The sequence below is a fragment of the Cucurbita pepo genome, chromosome 6 (assembly GCF_057944985.1).
Source record: "Cucurbita pepo subsp. pepo isolate OVF chromosome 6, ASM5794498v1, whole genome shotgun sequence".
NCBI lineage: Eukaryota > Viridiplantae > Streptophyta > Magnoliopsida > Cucurbitales > Cucurbitaceae > Cucurbita > Cucurbita pepo.
This window is the reverse complement of record NC_141803.1, coordinates 8014521-8028692: the sequence shown is the minus strand read 5'-3', so window position 1 is coordinate 8028692 and position 14172 is coordinate 8014521. Positions and strand designations below refer to the sequence as shown.

Sequence of the window (14172 nt, the reverse complement as noted above, 5' to 3'; positions counted from 1 at the left end):
AGGATTAGAGTTAATTCAGGTCATCAATGCAACGGTATAGAAAATCAAACAGAGAATACTCACTACACAGAGCCGTTAGAAGAGCTATGCAGATTTGCGTAGAAGGGATCTCTAATTTGAGGTGGGTGACCATGTCTTCCTGAAAGTAGCCCCTATGAGAGGAGTATTGAGGTTCGGAAAGAGGGGAAAATTGACCCCAAGGTTCATAGGCCCCTTCGAAATTCTAGAGCAAGTTGGGGTTGTGGCCTACAGTATTGCCCTACCACCAAACCTTACCGCCGTACACAACGTGTTCCACGTGTCCATGTTGCGAAAGAACACTCCAGACCCTACCCATGTGATCGAGAACGAAATGCTTCCCCTTTGGGAAGATCTGTCTTACGAGGAAAAGCCTAGCAGAATTCTGGCTCGAGACACCAGGCGATTGCATAACAAAGGGGAGGCGATTGCATAACAAAGTCATCCCCTTGGTGAAGGTCTTATAGGATAACCACCGCGAAAAGGAGGCAACCTGGGAACGAGAAGAAGACGTGAAGAAGGCCCATCCCAAACTCTTCTAAGAGATTCCAACATTCGGGGATGAAAGTCCCTAAGGTGGGGAGAGTGTGTAATGCAAAAAAAAAAAAAAAAAAAAAAAATTGGCCCAAGCCCATAGAGGAGCAAATGTGTCATTTTGCCCCTCCATCTAATAGAGGCCACCAAAAAGAAAGGGAAGACTAGAAGAGAGTTTGGGAGGATCGAGGAGCCGCCGCGAACACTTCGTCTAGAACCAAGGTGACTTCTTGAATGTTTTCCAGATTTGAGACTAATCTTTATGAATCGAGACCTAATGTTTGAATACGCTCATCTAGGGAAGCTGATTTTGTGAAGAAACTTGGCAGAAATCTGGGAATCGTCTATGAACAGTAAGCGAATTTCTGTGGCTCCAATCTTGTTCTATGTTGAGGCTAAAATCACGAAAAAAATACCAAGACGTAGCCCTCAACACAATCTAGAACTTTGCTGAAGTAACCATATCGATTCGATCTTCGGATCAAAAGATTTAAAAATCAGAAAACAATGGATCGGAAAAGGGCTATGGATTGTCGGAGAAAGAGAAAAGAAAAGAAAGAAAAGAAAGAAGAGGCGGCTGGCGGTGGAGCGCGACTAGGCAGGCGGCGATACTCGTCTAGCGTCGGCTGGAGCGATGCAGCTCCAGCGGAACGATGACACATCTCACCCACAGAAACCAGGCCAAACAGCAGCGAACCAGGTCACTAGCCAAACCGACCCAACCCGCGACTGTGTAAAGTAGTCTACGCGTGGCCGTCGCGTGCAACCTGCGACTGGCGTCCCTTCCCGCACGTGGCTGGCGTGTGGTCGGCACGTGAAAGGCTCGTTTTCGTCCGTTTACCTTCTGTTTGTCCCGATTCCTATTTTAATAATATTTTTATGTGAATAGGGACCTAATCGAGGAAAATCAGTGTTTTTGGACACCTTTCGAGCATAAAGACACTAGCAAAAGGGCACGCGTCAACCAAGTAGGTCACCACACAAAACTTAGGAAGAAATACTTGTAGGAATCGCCTTGGTATGCATGTATGCTAGATTAGTTTCCTTATGTGATTGGACCTTTCTATGTTGTGAGCTTAGGTTGCAAAGTACACGTTATATGACCAGTTATATATGCTTCTATGATGAGTTAAACATGTTTTATGATTTCGCCTAGTGTGTAATTGTTTATGCATGCTGAAAGGAGGATGGGTAAATTGTGAACTCTGCATTACGGGTGTTGATGGACGTTATCACCCCGTTGAGCATAATTGTCTATTTTTGCATAAATTGTATAATGTATCGTATTCTTGATATTTTCTCCCTCTTGTTAATGTTTAGGAAACATTATAATGTTTAGTAAACATTTTAGGAATGAGCCTAGGGATCCAGTATTAGAGTGACCAATCACTGAGCCTAGATCAATCCCTCCCCTAGGAGTTTAGCAGATCACCACCGTAAACGTAGTACCTTAAGGATGTTTTTAAGCTGCTAGAGGTTTGAATGGTGTCGATAGTTTTGTGGGAGGACCAGAGGTCCCGATCAGTTCTTACTGACCCTAGCCGTTTCGCACGGAAAATGTGTCCCCACGTAGTATAGCGCATTAGCTGCATGGGAATGGGTTGGGTCGCGCTCCCTAGAGGGACTATTATGGGCTTAAGAGGTACTCAACACACCCCTAGGAAAGATACCATGTAGTCTCAGTTAACCAGTAGAGGTAGCGCCTCGTAAAGAGATACCGGTCAGTCTAGCTTAGCATAAAGAACTCTTAGGTACTAAATGAGAGGACGGAGAATAATAGAAGACCCAAGGGGCAACCCCCAAGGGTCTAAGATTGGAACCAAACGTCCTAGCGCCAATGAGAAACCCGTGATTGACTGTTAAGCTTAGGATGCGATGAGAGCCTACAAGTTGGTGTCCTAATGGGTATAATTTTATACTCATTCCTGCTATCTCTTTTTTTTTTTTTTTTTTAGGTACGTGAGGTGTTGGGTTGAGGTAGGGCGTGATCAGAGGGGCGGATTGTCACATAGGAATGCATGTCCTGGGGCGTCAGTCTAGTCTTTTCTTTTGTATTTAGATTTTCTCATTTTTTTTTTTTTTGGAACTTTCATTTTGTTTGAATCTTTGTATTGAAACTTTCGGTTATAGGAATAAATGATTTCGCCTTTACATCTTCTCAACTTTTTCTTTGCATACACATTATCTTTTGAGTCACAACTCAGTAAAATATCGAGTTGTGACAAGGCTAGCTCTCAAAAGTAGCACCTCATCTTTGGATACAGGTTACAACTATATATGTTAAGCTAACTACCCAAGACCCTGCACAGAAAGGGCAATGCACCTAGAGCTTAGTGTAAAGCATGTGGTCACCTGTTAGGTCATGGATGCTATTAGAGCCTACAACTAGTTAACTTACTGAGTATTTCTATATTCACCCTTTTCTCCTTTCTTTTCCAGGTGTTTTCAGAGTATCGATTGATGGGAAGGAGCGTTAAGAGCTGCATGATTACCGAGGAGGTCGTTCCGGAGCATTAGTCTATTTTTACATTTTGGAGTCTTTTGTATTATATTCCAAACTTCTTTCCTCCTTTGTAATATTTTGAACACAACCGTCTTATAATTGGATTTAATTTTTGTGTTGTTAATTTTTTTCTTTTTTAATTTTTTTTTTAATTTTTTCTTTTTTTCTCTTTTACTTGTATTTTTATTTGTTTTCTCTTTCATTTTTTTAGTCTTGATTTGAGTTTCAAAGCCTCAAATATTGGGTCATGACATTAGGTATTAGAGTAGTCCGGTTTTAGGTTCTATACTTACATATTCACACTTTTCTCCTTTCTTTTTTTTTTTTTTTTCCAAGGGTTTTCAGAGTGTCGATTGAGGTGGAGGAGCGTTCAAGAGTAGCATGATTATCGAGGAGGAGCGTTCTGGAGCATTAGTCTATTTTTACATTTTGGAGTCTTTTGTATTATATTCCAAACTTGTTTCCTCTTCGGTAATATTTTGAACAGAATCATCTTATAATTGGATTTAATTTTGGTGTTCTTGACTTTTTTTTTTTTTTTTTGTCTTATTTAAATTTTATTAGATGTTTTCTTTTATTTTCTTTTATTTTCTTTTACTTGTTTTCTCTTTCGTTTTTTTAGTCTCGATTTGAGTTTCAAAACCTCAAATATCATTACATATAGGTATTGGACACACCTCTGTGACGCAGCTCGACGACACACCTTGCCACGGCAAGGTATGTAGTCTAGCCCTATTTAGTGGTGATTATTACCTTGAGATACGTGGTAGTTATGATAATGTCATAGAGCATTGAATTGTGAATGTTAATTCTAAAAGTCAATGTTGGTTCTGAGTTATAGTATTATGATACAGTGATGTGGTCAAGAAGGGTCATGAGATAGTAGTCTGACCTTACGAAGTTAAAGAGTTGACGTTCAAGAGTGCAAGATGTCTAACCCATAGAGATGAGTATGAGATACCTTAAGGCCTAGTACGAGATGAGGTACCTATGACCCAGCGTCCCATGACCATAACTCTAGTAACCAAGCATGCCTTCGTGCAAATCACGTAGTAGGCTTAGACACAATATAGTATCAATCGGTATAGACTACATAATAAGCCCAAACAATATAGTTCATTCAAGCAAAGGCGACCACCACATGAATTAAGTACCCATCAAGCAAACAATTACCTCAAATGAGTTTTGGTTAAGTTGGCAAGTCGAGAGAAAATTCACTAACCTTGAGAGAAAAGTTATGGAGGTCATGGTTGCAAAGTTTTGGTTGGAGTCCTTAGGAGCAAATTTAAAATTTATGGATTTCTATGAGTGGGATGTGCACTATATGCCACTTATGAGTTATGGAGTGAAGGATATTTTTGTTGAAGGATTGCCCAAGAGATTACAAATTGCTTCAGCTTTCAGTGGGGAGGTCCAAGCCTAGCATTAGTACGTGGCTATCAGGATTGTGTGACCGCGTTATAAGCAATCCTCAAATTTGGACAAGCATACTTGCCGAGACAAGGATGTGGAATCCTTAGCATAGACCAGTAAATCTTGGAGTGAAAGGAACAGAAAAAGGGTCAAGTTGTAACTATACTTAGACCGACTAGAGAGTGAAGGGTTTAGGTGTCACGATAATAGAAACCTACCCTCAAATAGATTATCTGGAACACGAAGAGTAGGACTCTAGTTTCATACATAATTTTGATGGTCATACTTGTGAAGCATGCCCATACAGAGGTAGAGCCTCTACACAATGTGATTCTGGAAACTACTCAAGTGGTAGTAGAGATGGTAACTTGTAAATAGGTAAGACTAGTAGGAGAAATGGTATGTCTCACGAGAAACCATGTCATAGAATATTATGCCTACTTGTAGAGAAAACATCCCCAAAGTTTAAGGGAGTGTAGGCACCACCCAAGAGTTGTAAGTGAGTTCCTTAAGATCCCATACAAGTAATTGGGTTTATGTGCTCGAAAGAGTCAGTGACGAGATATTACTACAAGAGGAGGCGTGACTAGATAAGTCATACGACATTACATGAGCTAACCTAGGTAAATGCAGGCGGCTTATGCAAGGATTATTTATTCCCAAAAAGCTCGTACTTTACTCCTATGAATATTAGCACTCAAGCGTGCTATGTAATGGGGCTCCCCGTAGAGGAAAGGCACGTGTTAGCCATATGAGATGAAACTGAGAGGCTATTTTTGGTGAGGTAGTAACCACTCTAAGGGTTTGGGCAAGGTAAAAATATCTTCAAGAGCCTCATTCCATTTCTAAATTTTTTAGTCTTTTATATTTTGTTTCCCCTATTTTGAACAACATTGTCTTATAATTGGATTAAATTTTGTATTTAATATTCTTTTTTGCTTTCGTTTTTTAGTCTTAATTTGAGTTTTGAAGCTTCGAAAATTGGGTTGTGACATAGAGTGTTTAGGTCGTTTAAATCTCGTATCTTGTTTCTAGGACATTTAGGATTAACGCTTTGGGGCTAATCCAACTGCTTGATGCTCTCATATTTATACCTCAAATCGCCACTCACGATTCGATGGTGCTCGATCTACAGAAAACATATTGACCAAGGTAAACTAAGAAAAAAAAAAACACTTAGTTTTAGCGCTGTAAATTTAACTTGGTTCAAGCACACATGACTAGGGAGAAATTCCTATCGATCACCTAAGGCACAGGTAACATATTCAATATATTCATGGATGCTTATTAGAGAGATATTCATATCAATCACATAAGTACAAAATTAAAACCTATAAACATATAAGAAAACTCAATGAAGAGATAACGTCCATGAATTACTTAGAGCACAGATCACAATATATCATCCTCCATTCTATCAGAGTGGAAAACATTAAAGTAGGCATGCAACTTATATTCTCATCCCCATGGGCATTGTTTTAATTTTTCATAACATAAATTTTACACCTCTACAAGATTGCTCCAAGGACATAGTTTCGTCTGTCCACCCGTCTGTGGATGAAACATTATACTAAAATCTAGGCGAGTACCCAACGATTTCTGGAGTCCCTGCCAGCTGAAGTAAAATGTGGATCTTGATCTAATACAATTGGCACTGGAACTCCATGCAACCTGATAATTTTCTTCATGTACAGCTGTGCCCAATTGTCCACTGTGTAGGTGGCTTTATCAGGGAGGAAGTGTATTGTCTTTGTTAATCTATCCACAATCACACATATGACTGTGTAACCCTTCAATGTTCTTGGTAATTCTACTATGAAATCCATGACAATATTCTCATTTCCATTTTGGTGCACTCTGCAATAATCCTATTGGTCTCTGCAATAATCCTATTGGTCTCTATCTAGGTGCCTTGACCTGTTGGCAAACCATACATCTACTCACAAATTCTGCTATATCTTTCTTCATTCCACGCCACCAAAAGTGTGGCTTAATGTCTTGATACATCTTGGTACTACCCGGATGCATGACGAATGGGGAACTATGCGCTTCTTTTAATATTTCATTTCTCAACTCTTCTACCATTGGTACACACAACCGACCTTGATACAGCAGTCTTTCATCAGATGCCTTGGAATACCCATCAGCTGGTTTTGTCTCCATCTCGTTAAGTATCTTTTCCCACTCAGAGTCTCTCACTTGTGCCTCAACGATTCTCTGCCGAAGAGTGGATTGTACAGTCAATTGAGCTAATTGTGCCTTAATACCTTCCCCTACTACCATTATTCCAGCTTGCTTAAACTTTGCTTGTACCTACATTGGCCTTCCCGAGGTGGTATTGAATGTCAATGTCATAATCTTTAACCAGCTCCAACTACTTCTATTGTCTCATATTTAGCTCATTCTGAGTAAAGAAATACTTCAAACTCTTGTGATCAGTGTAAATTAGAGTCTTCTCTCCATAAAGGTAGTGTCGCCATATCTTTAATGCGAAAATCGCCGCTGCTAGTTTCAAGTCATGCGTGGGGTAATTCTTTTCATAGTCCTTCAATTGTCTGGATGCGTTGGCAATAACCTTCCCATGTTGCATCAACACACAACCCAAGCCTTTCTTGGCAGCATCACTCTAAAAGACATAGTTCCCTGTGTTGTCGACCATTAAGAGTACTGGCGTAGTCACCAGCTTATCCTTCAGATCTTGAGAACTTGTTTCGCACTCTTCAGACCATACAAAAGGCGTAGTCTTTCGAGTTAATTGCGTGAGAGGCATAGTGATTTTGGCAAAATCATTTATGAAGTGTCGGTAATAACCTACTACGCCCAGAAATCTTCGTACCTTAATAACAGTGGTTGGGCGATTCCATTTAATGACTGCTTCCACCTTGGCAGGATCTACTGACACTCCCTTCTCAGATATCACGTGCCCTATAAAAGCGACTTCACGTAACCAAAATTCACACTTCGAGAACTTAACATACAGTTTATTTTCTCTTAGTATTGTCAGGGCCTTTCTCAGATGTAGCTGATGTTCTTGATCCGTCTTTGAGTACACCAAGATGTCGTCTATGAACACTATGACAAAAGTATCCAAGCATTCCTTGAACATGCGATTCATCAGCTTCATAAACACTATAGGGGCATTAATGAGTCTAAATGACATAACCACGAACTCATAATGACCATACCTTGCACTGAAAGCTGTCTTTGATATGTCCTCATTTTTAATCTAGATCTGGTGGTAACCAGACCGAAGGTCAATGTTTGAAAATATTGTTGCCTCCCTGAGCTAATCAAATAAGTCCTCAATGCGTGGAAGAGGATACTTGTTCTTCACCATTCTCTTATTCAGCTTCCTATAATCAATACACAAGTGCATTGACCCATCATTTTTCTCGACAAATAGCACTGGTTGCACCCCAAGGAGGAATGCTAGGTCTAATAAATCCCTTATCCAACAGCTCTTGTAGTTGCGTCTTGAGTTCTTTCAGCTCAGTTGGTGCCATATGATAGGGGGCCTTATATATTGGATGGGTACCTGGTTCCAGCTCTAATGCAAAAACCACATCTCATATAAGAGAAATTCTTGGCAAGTCCTCTGGGAATACATCTGAGAACTCATTCACAATTGGCAATGTGTCTAAGGAAACCTCCTATTTCTTGGTATCCACAACGCTAGTTAGTATTGCCCACGCCCCGTGTTGGACAAACTTCTTTTCTTTCATCATTGATATCACCTTTGACATAGTACCCAGACTTGTGCCCTTGAATTTGAATTTGATCTTGGACGGTGGTGTAAACACCACCTCTTTCTTGTAACAGTCTATACTAGCATAATTTTTCGCTAACCAATCCATTTCCAAAATTACAGCATGCACAGTCATATTAAGTACTATCAAGTCTACTTCTATTTTAACTCTTGATACTAATACAGAAATCTTTACTCTATACACAACAATCCTATCCTCCCCTGCTGAGGTGCCTGCTAAGAATCCATGCAATAAAAGTTCTAACACAAACTTTGCTTGACTAACAAAAACAGTAGAAATAAAAGAATGCATAGATCTTTGAGTCAAATAATGTCAAAGTAAGGTGACCAAGAATAGATAGTGTACCTGTCACCGCTGCATCAGGGTTTCCAGTATCCTTGCTCGTAGAGGCATAAGCTCTTGATGGAGACCGGTTCTGAGTGGGGTTATCCATGATGCGTAATAACATCTGTTGAATTCCGATATCATTAGTACGACTTCCAGGATAGTCCTTAGCCAAATGCCCTTCCTTCCCACATTGAAAACAGGCTCAAGAGTGAGCCAAACACTGACCCCAATGGCTCTTACCACACTCCTTACACTTGGCCTATTGCCTCACCAGTTTTCATTGCCCTGTTATCTACGCCTAAAATCACGACACTGTCTGTCAAATCATTTCTATGTAGGTGGAAAAGACAAATCATTTCAGTCAGTCTGGTCATGACGTCACTTCTGTCCCACTGATGATGAAGGGGGTTCACGCAAACTTTCAGGTCCCTCCATAGCCTTAGCTGCTCTCAGGGCGGCAGCGTAAGTGGTAGGCACAATCGCCTCAACAGTCTTGCGAATCTTCGTGTCTAACTCCAGTACAACCCTTAGTCTGTGTTTACCAACTCTTGGTAAAACGCTTTCGTTTGGAAAATTCTCTATGTAGGTAGTAACAGTACGCTCCTTCTGACTCAATTGAGTGAACTCCTTTGTTTTCGCAGCTGAACGTACAACCCTTTGTGCTGCCCTGTAGTCCTCTTGAATTATGCCCATGAGACTGCAGGTCCTTAGGACTAATAATGTCGTGGGTGGCCTGCCACCACAATTCTGCATCCTCACGCAGCATAAATATAGCACACTCCACCCTATGGGCCTCAAGGCAGTTGGTCAATCTAAATACAGTTCCAATGGATCTCAACCACATTTCTACCACAGTTGGATCGTTAGATGTCCCTTTAAAAGTTTGAGGGTCACCCCTCTTGAAATCTCGCAAATACCTAGCTTCCATGGTTGATGTAGAAGCATTCCCTTGCTAGTTGGCCAGTCAGGTTTTGTATCACAGCTTGCAATGCGTCTACTAGGGCAACTGTAGGATCTGGTGCGGCCTGAGGTGCCGCTGGTGGCAGAAGAGCCTACTCTACAGAATCCTTTCGTTCCCAACCACGTCTCCTTCCACCTCTTCCTCTACCCATAAGTAGGGGTCGTCCCTTATGAACCTCCTCCTTGAGTTCTAGGTGGCATCTAAACATAACAGTACTACTAGGTCTCATACTAATCTATCAGATTCTATAAACATTCGTAATTATAAAAGTCACACTTACATACAACTATAGTATTAACATAACCATCAGATAGTACATGACATGTCATAAATCATGCCAACATATAACACGCGTACATCATAGCATTCATCACAAACTACATATTCACTATAAAATACATATTACTACTGCATGCATTATTTAACTAAGAAATTTTAATTTTTAAAAGGCATACTGATAGTGTCGGTGCGTTTGCTTGAGGGCCATAGGAGTACATTAGGCCTACATCATAAGCTAGTCTACAAGATCTATAACCTAGAGCTCTGATATCTACTATAACACCCTTAATTTTCTTGACCTAATTAGTGACGTCACCCATACCCTGCATAAATCATTAAGCGGAAATTCATCATAAATTGCTTTGGAAACCACACCAATGTCTTACATAAAGGTTAAATAATCAGAACTAAACATAACTCCGAAACAAAAATATTCAATAACTAAATCCTAAAAATTGAGATAAAATGAATATTCAACGATCTAACTTAAAACCCAATCAAAATCATAAACCTATGTCATCTCATTAACTTCCATGGTAACCTCACTCCACTGTCAACCGACATTAGTGTCTTGCTTTTACCTAAAAAATGTAGGTAGTACGTGGCTTGAGTATTTTATGAAATACTCAGTAAGTCATCCCACTGTTGGGGTTAGATATGCAAACACATGCAACATATTAGTGGGACCTATTTTTCATAAAACTATACATGACCTTAGACGCTTTTCTCTGGACAGGGTTGGATGCTTGGTACTTCTCCACACACGGCTCATGTACGCACAAATAGGCCCATTAGGTGGGCTCGTATACGTATCCCCTGGGCTTGGCTTGGTCGGGCACAATGTGTTACACGTTCACCGGACGCAACAGAATAAGAAAGGCCTGCATGATATCATGTGAACATAAATATCGAATTCATACTTTTATGACATAAAGAGGAAGTATCCCGATGCAAATGACATACAAATATGCATGAGGTCCCATAACTTACATTACATGACATATTACGTAATATGAAAATACGTTCCATTTCATAAGCATTTCATAACATAACTCAATTATGCCATGTGTACACATGACAATATTCCTCACTTTCATGACATATAATACTAACATATCAACCATATCTTTTCATAACATCACAGTCAACATAATTCATGCATCACATAGTCATATCACATAAAATATAGTGCATGCAGGGGCCACAGGGCACACACCATCATACAACACGTAATAAGCTAACTTCAACAGTAAAGTCACTTACCTCGATGGTCTTGGCCGAAGTTACTCACAACAAGCTAATTCCAATGGCTAACTACGTCCTATAAAAACCACATAATATATTTAGGAACTTTTCATAAGGTATCCTAGCTAAACCTCATGTTAATTATCGAGGTAAACCCCTAACACAATCTGTTTTTTTACTATTACGAGCCATACTGACTGCAGAAGGCTTAACAAGGGCAAAAACGGCTTTGAAAGAGCCAAAAACCTAGAAATCTATATATTTTGAGTAATCGAGCCGACAAGTTGCCACCAAGCCGCTGACAAGTGGAGGAAATCCGATGGAGCCGAGTCGACTTCGTGCACGTGCGAGTCGAGCTGAACTGTGTACGCGTGTAGAGCCGAATGTTGGGTGCGCATCTATAGGCTGAGTATTGGGCCGCCAACGAAATGCGACCTGATTCTTCGTTCGGGCTTTGAGCTGAAACTGAAGGTCGAGCACGAGACTGCATTCATGGGTATCCGACCCGATCCAAATGTTTCGTCTTCCTAACCTGAAAAACAGCGAAACTCTAACCTCCCCGATTCTGACAATGCGTTGTCGTCTTCTTTGTTTCCGATGATCACGTAGTGTCCTCGACGCCGATTTTCGACGAGTACACAGCAACCCCGACGTCAATACCTTACTTCCACTCGAACTCTTCCTCCAAAATAGCAACCCTAACATTCCGAAAGACCCTCAAAATACCCTCAAAATACCCAGTGAACCAACCCACTCGATTTCCTTTCAAAAGTTCTCGATTTTCCGTTCTCTCAAACACACTCAGACACAAAAGTCAAATTAATTGTTTCAAGGCTAATGAAAGGTTGTGCTTAGAGATTTAAAAGAGTCTAAAATGTTTCCCATTTGAGGCAATAATTGTCTCACTAGAAAACACGCATATTTTCCAGCAAGAATAAATGCTATAGCATAATATCCTGTCATTTTTTGAAATAAAAATAAAATATTAAAACTAAAGAAAAAAAATCTGAATCGTTACACACACGCGCGTATATATCTGTCATTCGCATGTCGTATCATAATCATATAATATCGTAAACACTTCGTAGTCATATTGTTCCCTAACTTAACATAGCTTTAATGTTCTTATACATATCACAGTATATTGTTACATGAACGTACCTTAGTCATATCACAGGGACGTATCACAACGCTATCATTCTATCAATCTATCATAATTATATCCCTTTCTATCCATAACTAATCGTATTCTTTTATCAATCGTGACCATATCGTTTTTATCAATCTCTCATATCCATAACACTTCGATACGAACCCCAACCTTAACATTCTATGAACATCTTACTCATATCGTTACCTTACGTTTAGTGCATCTTTCTCGTATCATATCTCAAACATATCATTAAGCACATCGTACCGTAAGTATTATCAAACAATTCACATATCATAACATATACATAACATATAAACATATCGATTCACAAACAATTCACACATATCAATATATATGACACATGCAGAACCACAGGGCACGTGTCAACATCAAATATAACCATGCTGACAGTAAGGTCACTTCCTTGATTAACTTAGGTTGGTGTCACCAATTATATAATTTTATTTTTATTAAACATTTCATTTTCTATTATTACCGTTGTTTTACTAGAAGATATAATTATTGTATACTCTACTTTCTTGCCCTCACATTTCTTTTCATATGTAATTCTTGTTCTTAGAAATTGGGTTATGTTTGACATCACGACTATTATTCCTCTGTTTTCAAGAGGTGTTGAGGAGAGATTATAGGAAGAGACGTGAAAGATTTGTGGAAAGGGAGCAATCAGTTGCCATTTTTTTAAAATTATTATTATTTATTTATTATTTTTATTTTTAGGGGTGTTACCTTCACTCTGTCCTTTCAAATTAGTCAGCTCTACACTAGATGACATTTTAAATCTAGTCGAGAGTAGTGTATTACACACCTCATGCCCTAAAGTTACCACGAACTACACGAATGCTTGACAATACTCTAACCATGCCCTACGTAACTTTTGACCTCTCATCACGCATAGTTTCATCATTTCTTGTTTTCCTCATCTAGATAGGATGAAGGACAGGATTATTCAGTAGAAAGTCAAGCTTCATGTTCTCTTCACTTAGATGAGATGCTGTTACGGACCCAAATCTGCGATCGAATTATGGGTCTCTTATAAGTGGAGGTAGACGGTTAAAGAATGAGCATAGATGCACATGAACTAGTTCAATCCTCCATAGTAGTTCTTGGAAAACATAAATAGAATTTGGTTGAAAGTTGACAAATAAATATTTTTGAAAGGGAAATAAAAATCATTCGTCCGTTTTTGTACCTATGTTCTTAAATCTCTTCATTTACTGTCATTTTAAGTTGTATTCTATTAGCGCCAACAATGCTAGATTTTTGCAAAGCTAAAGGTCCTTCTAGAATTCTTGCAAAACGTTCACAGAGAAAGCTAACTTAACGATTGATTCCAACCAAGAGTTGGTTAGAAGATGAATGACTCTTAGATCGAATTTGGAATCTATGATGGTCACTCTTAGATACCAAGACAATTCACTCTAGAATTAGCTTGATCAAAACTAATTCAATGAATCGGTTCAATATCAAACCTAAAGCAAGGTTTGAAAAAAAAATAACACCAAAAAAGTATCAAGAAAACACAAAGGTTTTGTTTGTATTCAACTATGGGTCCCAAACATGAATATTACATGCCTTCAAATAGGCCAAAAGATAACCCTGACATAATAAAGTTCAACCACCTGTTACAAATCACTAATAAATGCTCTTAAATACAAATCAAAGAAAATGAGGCATTCATAAATTGTCTTAATTGGTAATTCAACTACCAATGACACGTTTTCTAATCACTTTCTAATGTCAGTCACTCTATTATTTTCAAAAAGGTTATTCCAACATTTTAAAAATATTTTCTCCTGTTTTTTTTTTTAATTTGATTAGTAAAAATAGTCATTTTCTTAAATTTAAAAAAAAAAAAAAAAAAATACCATCCCATTTAATATTTATTTATTTTAATATCAAAGCTAAAACTTACTTATTATTAATTTAAAAACTATTTTAATGTTAATTTTGA

At 38.9% G+C, this 14172-nt stretch overlaps 1 long non-coding RNA gene across 2 annotated transcripts; it reads left to right on the top strand.

The window, feature by feature from the left end:
- Window positions 1–629: 629 nt before the first annotated feature.
- Window positions 630–3582, top strand: LOC147792249 (uncharacterized). Of its 2 annotated transcripts, XR_015421507.1 has the most exons (3): window positions 630–774; window positions 852–3051; window positions 3392–3582. It is a non-coding gene; the product is annotated as an uncharacterized LOC147792249 (long non-coding RNA). The 2 variants fall into 2 exon arrangements; XR_015421506.1 differs by lacking the exon at window positions 3392–3582 and having other exon boundaries at window positions 852–3177.
- Window positions 3583–14172: the final 10590 nt, after the last annotated feature.